This window comes from Heterodontus francisci, chromosome 15 (genome assembly GCF_036365525.1).
Source record: "Heterodontus francisci isolate sHetFra1 chromosome 15, sHetFra1.hap1, whole genome shotgun sequence".
Classification (NCBI taxonomy): Eukaryota; Metazoa; Chordata; class Chondrichthyes; order Heterodontiformes; family Heterodontidae; genus Heterodontus; species Heterodontus francisci.
Window position 1 is genome coordinate 64545472 of NC_090385.1, and position 7383 is coordinate 64552854.

The 7383-nt window shown below is 42.6% G+C and overlaps 1 pseudogene; it reads right to left on the reverse strand.

Moving 5' to 3' along the window:
• Positions 1-3004: 3004 nt before the first annotated feature.
• LOC137377967 (U6 spliceosomal RNA) lies at positions 3005-3119 on the reverse strand (annotated as a pseudogene).
• Positions 3120-7383: the final 4264 nt, after the last annotated feature.

The following is a 7383-nucleotide window of genomic DNA, read 5'->3' on the forward strand; positions in this document are numbered from 1 at the left end:
GACAGAAGTGCAAGGAGAGAGCCAACTGTGTAACAGCCCCGACAACCAATTTTATCTGCAGCACCTGTGGAAGAGTCTGCCACTCTAGAAGTGGCCTTATTTGTCACTCCAGGCACTGACCACCTCCAGGCGCTTACCCACTGTCTCTCAAGACAAGGAGGCCAAAGAAGTAGACTCCATTTGCCAAATTTTTGCCCACTCACTTACCCTATCTATATCTCTTTGCAGACACTTTGAGCTGGATTATGTGTTGGAGGTAAGGCTTCTGGCACCGGGACAAAACAGTGGGGGGTGCCCCGCCTCAGCATTTTCAAGCAGCCTCCCCTCACCTCACCCTCTCCCTTTCCCCACCGCCTCCCCCCTCACCCCCCAACTCCCGGCCAGAGGTGATCCTCCAGTCTTTTAACCTCCAAGTTTCACGAGCTGGGATCTTCGTTCCTTTAAAGATGGGTATCCTGCCTCACTTATCTGACAGGGTTCCAGTGCTGGGCAGGGGTGCGAAGCCTCTGCAATACCAGCAGTGTCCACTGCTCCCGGTGGCACTGCTGATACTCAGAGCTGCCAGCCCTCTGATTGGCCAGGTAGTAGGTCTTCAGGTATCTCCTGGCCGCTCTTCCTGATCAGACTGATATTCCTTGGATGTTTTAGGTGCTAAAGAGCTTCTGAAGTAGCCAGATGCCAGTTTTCAGCCAATTCTATTCACTCAATGTGATATCAAGAAACAGCTGAAGGCACTGGATACTGCAAAGGCTATGGGTCCTGACAATATCCCAGTTGTAGTATTGAAGACTTGTGCTGCAGATCTAGCTGCACCCCTAGACAAGCTGTTCTAGTACAGCAACAACACTGGCATCTACCCGACAATGTGGAAAATTGCCCAGGTTTGTCTTGCCCACAAAAAGCAGCACAAATCCAATTCAACCAATTACTGCCCGGTCAGACTACTCTCGATCAGCAAAGTGATGGAAGGTGTCGTTGACAGTGCTATCAAGCACCACATAAACAGCAACAATTGCTCACTGATGCTCAGTTTGAATTCTGCCAGCGCCACTCGGCTCCTGACGTCCCTGCAGCTTTGGTCCAAACATAGACAAAAGAGCTGAACTCAAGAGGTGAGGTAAGAGTGATTGCCCTTGATATCAAGGCAGCATTTGACCGAGTGTGGCATCAAGGAGCCCCAGATAAATTGAAGTCAATGGGAATCAGGGGAAACTCTCCATTGGTTAGAGTCATACCTCGTGCAAAGGAAAATGGTTGTGGTTGTCAGAGGCCCATCACCTCAGTCCCAGGACATTACTGCAGGAGTTCCTTAGGGTGGTGTCTTTGGCCCAACCATATTCAGCTGCTTCATCACCTTCCCTCCATCATAAGGTCAGAAGTGGGAATGTTTGCAGATGATTGTAAGATGTTCAATACCATTCACAACTCCTCAGATACTGAAGCAGTCAGTGTCCACATGCAGCAAAACCTGGGAAACATTCAGGCTTGGTCTGATAAATGGCAAGTAACATTCGTGCCAGGCAATGACCATCACCCACAAGAGGGAATCTAACCATCTTCCCTTGACATTCAACAGCATTACCATCTCTGAATCCCCCACTATCAACATCCTGGGGGTTACCACTGACTAGAAACTGAACTGGAGCAGCCACATAAGTACTGTGGCTACAAGAGCAGCTCAGAGGCTGGGAATTCTGCAGCAAGTAACCCACCTCCTGACTCCCCAAAGCCTGTCCATCTACGAGGCACAAGTCTGGAGTGTGATGGAATACTCTCCACTTGCCTGGATTAATGCAGTTCCAACAACACTCAGGAAGCTCAACATCATCCATGACAAAGCTGCTCGCTTGATCGGCACCCCATTCACCATCTTAAACATTCACCCATTCCACCACTGCGCACAGTGGCAGCAGTGTGTACCATATATAAGATGCACTGCAGCAACTCACCAAGGCTCCTTCGACAGTACCTTTCAAACCCACGACCTCTTCCACAGAGAAAGACAAGGGCAGCAGACATGTGGGAACACCACCATCTGCAAGTTCCCCTCCAAACCACACAACCTCCTGACTTGGAAATATATTGCCATTCCTTCACTGTCACTGGATCAAAATCCTGGAATTCCCTCACTATCAGCACTGTGGGTGTACCTGCACCAGATGGACTGCAACAGTTCAAAAATGCAGCTCACTACCACCTTCAAGGGCAATTAGCATTCGGCAACAAATGCTGGCCTTGCCAGCAACTCCCACATCCCATGAAACGAATAATAAAAAAATGATGGGGTCTTGAGCTGCAATGTTAGTTTAACATTTGGTGCAAGATGCTGTCTTGGTAGAGGATTTGAAGCAGTTGCCAGGAATGCCTGCCCGAATGATCGTAAATGGGCTAATTTCCACTTAAATTGCCTGCTCACACTCAGGAGAGGCACTGCATGGCCCTTTGGTGGCTAGCCCTTGAACTAAATAACTCCCTAGGACAGGGGTCAGCAAGCTGTTGCTCCATAGGGTCTGATGTGTGGCTCCCGATCGAATGCATCTTTCAAACATTGGCTGCAATGAGTTTTTATGGAATTGTTCCCCCATTGCAGAAACACAAAGAAAAATTACCTAAAAAAATCTTGTCTGTCGAAAGCTTCACCAGAAAAAATGGCATCCTTCACTATCGCCCATCTTCCAATCACGTGAATCACACGCAGGCAAACACATTAATCAATAAAATATTACACTCACTCTGGCCCTAGTTGGTCTGTTCCAAAAACTCACCCAAAATGGTACATTGATTGGTATTCATGGTTAGGGTTCCGGGATTGGGTGGATGTAGAACAAGTAGGATGCTGATTAGTCAATTTTAACAGAAGTGCTCTTGACGCTATGTTGGTGAGCAAGTGCAGGCAGGCATATTCATCAATAGAAGAGCGCACTCACTCTGGCCTTGCTGGGTTTTTTTTAGTATCAATGTGGAACAGGAATAAATCTGCAAGTTTGGCAGAGAGTGACATGTGCAAAATATGGAACGCTTCACGAATTTGCGTGTCATCCTTGCGCAGGGGCCATGCTAATCTTCTCTGTATCGTTCCAATTTTAGAATGTGTGTGTTGTGGCTGTGTTGGTGAGCACATGTGTCACATGCAGCCAGGCAGATAAATCATTGAAGGAACAAATTTATTCTGGCCCTTGTTTTTGGGCTGCTTTGGAAATGGCTACAAAGAGGAGAAGAATTAAAGGGGAAAATTGAGAATTCCTAGCTGAATAGACTGCTTCATTCGCATTCATCCCAAATTCAGCTGTATGTCTCATTTGCAGTGAGAAATTTGTCAACAAGAAATCAAACCTTGAGAGGCATTTCACTAAAAAGAACAGTACCTTAACTGAAAATTATCCAGCTGGAATGCCCAAAAGAAAGTGGTGGAGGAGCTGAAGAACAAGGCAGAGAAATCTATGACCGCCTTTGCTAAGTGGGTGAAATCATTAGGCAGCTCAACTACTGCTGATTTTGTGGCAGCTCAAGGGATTTTGAAATGAGGAGAGCCATTCACAGATGGTGACTATGTAAAATAGTGCTTTATCAAAGTCTCAGAGCAGCTGTACAGTGATTTTAAAAACAAAAATGAAATTATTCAAAAATCAAAAACATGCCTTTATCTGCAATGACTGAGGGGCAGAACAGTGGAAATGACCACAGATATCACCAGCCAGCAAATTGAGGATATAAATTCAGCTCCAGGCTTCTCCATTGCTTGTGATGAATCATGTGATGTTGACGATATTGCACAGATTGCTCTTCTCTGCAGTTATGTGAATTCCAAGGGACCCCAACAAGAGCTCATAGACCTGGTACCCATAAAGACAAAAGGAATATGTACCAACAATATAATATCAGTTGCTACTGATGGGGGACAAACAAGGATTTTGTTGCTCTGTTGCAACAAACGCTGGATCACACTGTGATATAATTTCAGTGCACAATTCACCAATAAGTACCCTACATCCAAATATTTCCTCCTGAGTTCACTGATGTGATGTCCCTGATTATAAAGATAGTTAATAAAATAATGGCGAAAGGATTAAAACCACAGGCAGTTCTGTGAACTTCTTAAAGAGGTCAACCGTCAATATGTGGATGTTCTTCTCCACAGGGTGTGTTGGCTTTCAAGCTGTTTGGACAAAGTGAAAGTGTTCATGCAAGAAAAGGGCTGTCACTATACAGAGTTAATAGATCCAGTGGCTGCTGAGATTTTATTCGATGACAGACATCACAGTATATTTAAATGACCTCAACAGAAAACTACAAGGAAAGGGAAACATGGCTCTCTTGCTTTTGAAAGAAAATTACTTTCATTTGAGCGCAATTTAGCAATGTCTGTGGGAGACATCCAGACAGGTTCTATTGCTCATTTCCCAGTGAAACAATTCAAAGAATAGGTCAACGGTATACTTGACAAGGAAAACCCAAAAGATGTGATTCTGAAAATGCAAGAAGCTTTTGCAAGACATTTTCAGGAATTTAGAAAGGAATGGGCAACTTTAAAATTTGTGTTCAAACCTCTTGAAGCAGACTCTTTTGCATTCAACGTTTCAGGAGTGAGCCAAGTAGAATTGGAACTTGAACTGGCAGATTTGTAGGCCTCTAAATTCAGAAGCTTGGTAACCCAACTTGAAGATCTAGAAAGGGAGAAAGCTACCTTGGCATTTCAACACAGATGGGCTGAAATACATGATCTTAAAAAACAAGACCAAATTGTGTTTGAAACTTGGAATTCTTTGCCAGACACTTACAATAACTTGAAGAGATACACATGTGGCATACAGTCCATCTTCGGATCTACTTACCTGTGTGAGCAAGTGCTTTAGAGTATGAATTTCATAAAAAAGCAAGTTGAGAAGCCAATTACACAATGAAAGTTTACAGTCCTGCTTGAAAATGAAAACGACAGTATACTGTCCAGATATTGAGCAACTCTCCAAAGAAATCCAGCAGCAAAAATTGCATTAAACTGTATTTTTTTATTTAAAGGAGTGGAGTTAATTAAATGTGTTTTTTGATGTTTTAAACTTTTATTAACACTGCACTTGTGAGAAAGCATCATTCAATTAGCAAAACTTTTTCAAAACTTTTAAAATGTTGAGAATCGAATGTCCTCTGTCATTGATATTAGTACATGCACATTTATGAGCATCAGTGGAATGGTGTTACATTGCAATCTGTAAATGTGTCTCTGTCTTGTTATTCGTTATTATTAGCACTTGAGTAACAGTGTTGTAGCTCTTAAGACATTGCCTTTTTGACTACATTTTTTTAAAATGTCTCCTCTTGTGGATTTTTAAAAATTTAAGATGGAGTCTGAGAAGTCAGGTGAGCTCACACCCACTCTGTTTAAAGCCACCGGGACAACAGAATGCAGATCAAAGACTTTTTTTTTGAAAAACAGAGACTGCAGGGTTATAACACAAAGAACAATGGGTTTCACCTTCTCAAACTTTCAGATCATAAACAAGGAGTCAGTGATTCTGAGAATGCAAATATGCATGGCAGCTGCTAATATCTGGAAACAATGGAAAGTCTGGATGGCGCTGAAGCCAGACTTGTGGACTTCACATATTGGAAAAGGACAATGAGCTATTAATTTTTGATTCCAGATAAATTTAACAGATTTTCTGAAGACAGACAGGCTGTAAGAAAGGAAAACACCATTTACAGCCTCAAGGCAGGTTGTAAGAAAGGAACACAAGAATTAAGAGCAGGCGTAGGCTATTCGGCCCCTTGAGCCTGCTCCACCATTTGATAAGATCATGTTTGGTCTGACTGTGGCCTCAACTCCACTTTCCTGTCTGTCCCCCATAACCTTTGACTCCCTTGTCGATCAAAAATCTATTTAGCTCAGACTTGAATAAATTCAATGACCTAGCCTCCACTGCTCTCAGAAAAAATTTCTCCTCATCTCAGTCTTAAATGGGAGACCCCTATTTTTTAAACTGTGTCCCCTAGTTCTGGACTCCTCCCTGTCAAGTCCTCTCAGAATATTAGATGTTTAAACAAGATCATTCTTCTAAAGCCAATGGGTATAGGCCCAACCTGCTCAACCTTTCCTCATTAAATAACCCCACCATCCCAGGAATCAGTCGAGTGAAGTTTCTCTGAACTGCTTCTAATGCAATTATATCCTTTCTTAAGTAAGGAGACCAAAACTGTACAGAGTACTCCAGATGCCATTTAACTAAGGCCTTGTGTAGCTGTAATAACACTTCCTTACTTTTATACTCTATTCCTCTTGTAATAAACAGCAACATTCCATTTGCCTTCCTAATCACTTGCTACACCTGCATACTAACCTTTTGTGATTTATGTACCAGCACACCCAGATCCCTCTACTGTAGAGATCTACAGTCTCTCTGTTCAAATAATATACTGCTTTTCTGTTCCAACTGCCAAAGTCCACATTGTACTTCCAAATATATGCCCACTCACATAACCTATCTAAATCCTTTTGTAGACTCTTGGCAACTTGCTTTCCTATCTACCTTTGTGTCATTAGCAAATTTTACATTTGGTCCCTTCATCCAAGTCATTGATATAGATTGTAAATAGTTGAGGCCCCAGGACTAATCACTGTGGCACTCCACTAGTAATAACTTGCCAATCCGAAAATGAACCATTTATCCCTATTCTCTGCTTCCTGTTAGCTAACCATTCCTCTATCCATGCTGATAAGTTACCCCCTATATCATGAGCTCTTATTTTGTGCAGAAACCTTTGATATAGCACCTTATCGAATGCCTTTTGGAAATCAAAGTACAGCACATCTACTTTAGGTTCCCCTTTATCCACCTTGATTGTTACTTCAGAAAAGAACTCTAATAAATTAGTCAAACACAATTTCCCTTTCACAGAACCATGTTGATTCTGCTTGATGGTATTAGGATTTTCTAAATGCCCTGTTACCTTCTTAATAATGGATTCTAGCATTTTTCCTATGACAAATGTTAGGTTAACTGACCTATAGTTTCCGGCTTTCCTCCTTTCTTGAATAGAGGCATAACACCTGCAATTTTCCAATCTGCTGGGAGCTTTCCAGAATCTAGGGAATTTTGGAACATCACGACCAATGCACCTATTATGTCTTACAGCCACTTCTTTTAAGATCCTAGGATGCAAGCCATCAGGTCCAGGGGACTTGCCAGCCTTTAGTCCCAGTACCTTTTCCTTAGTGATTGTGATTGTTTTAAATTCCTCCCTCTCTTTTACCTCTTGATTTTTAAGAATTCTTGGGATGTTTTTGTGTCTTCTACAGTGAAGACAGACACGATATACCTGCTCAACGCTTCTGCCATTTCTTTGCTTCCCATTATTAATTCCCCTGTCTCACCCTCTAAGAGACCAACA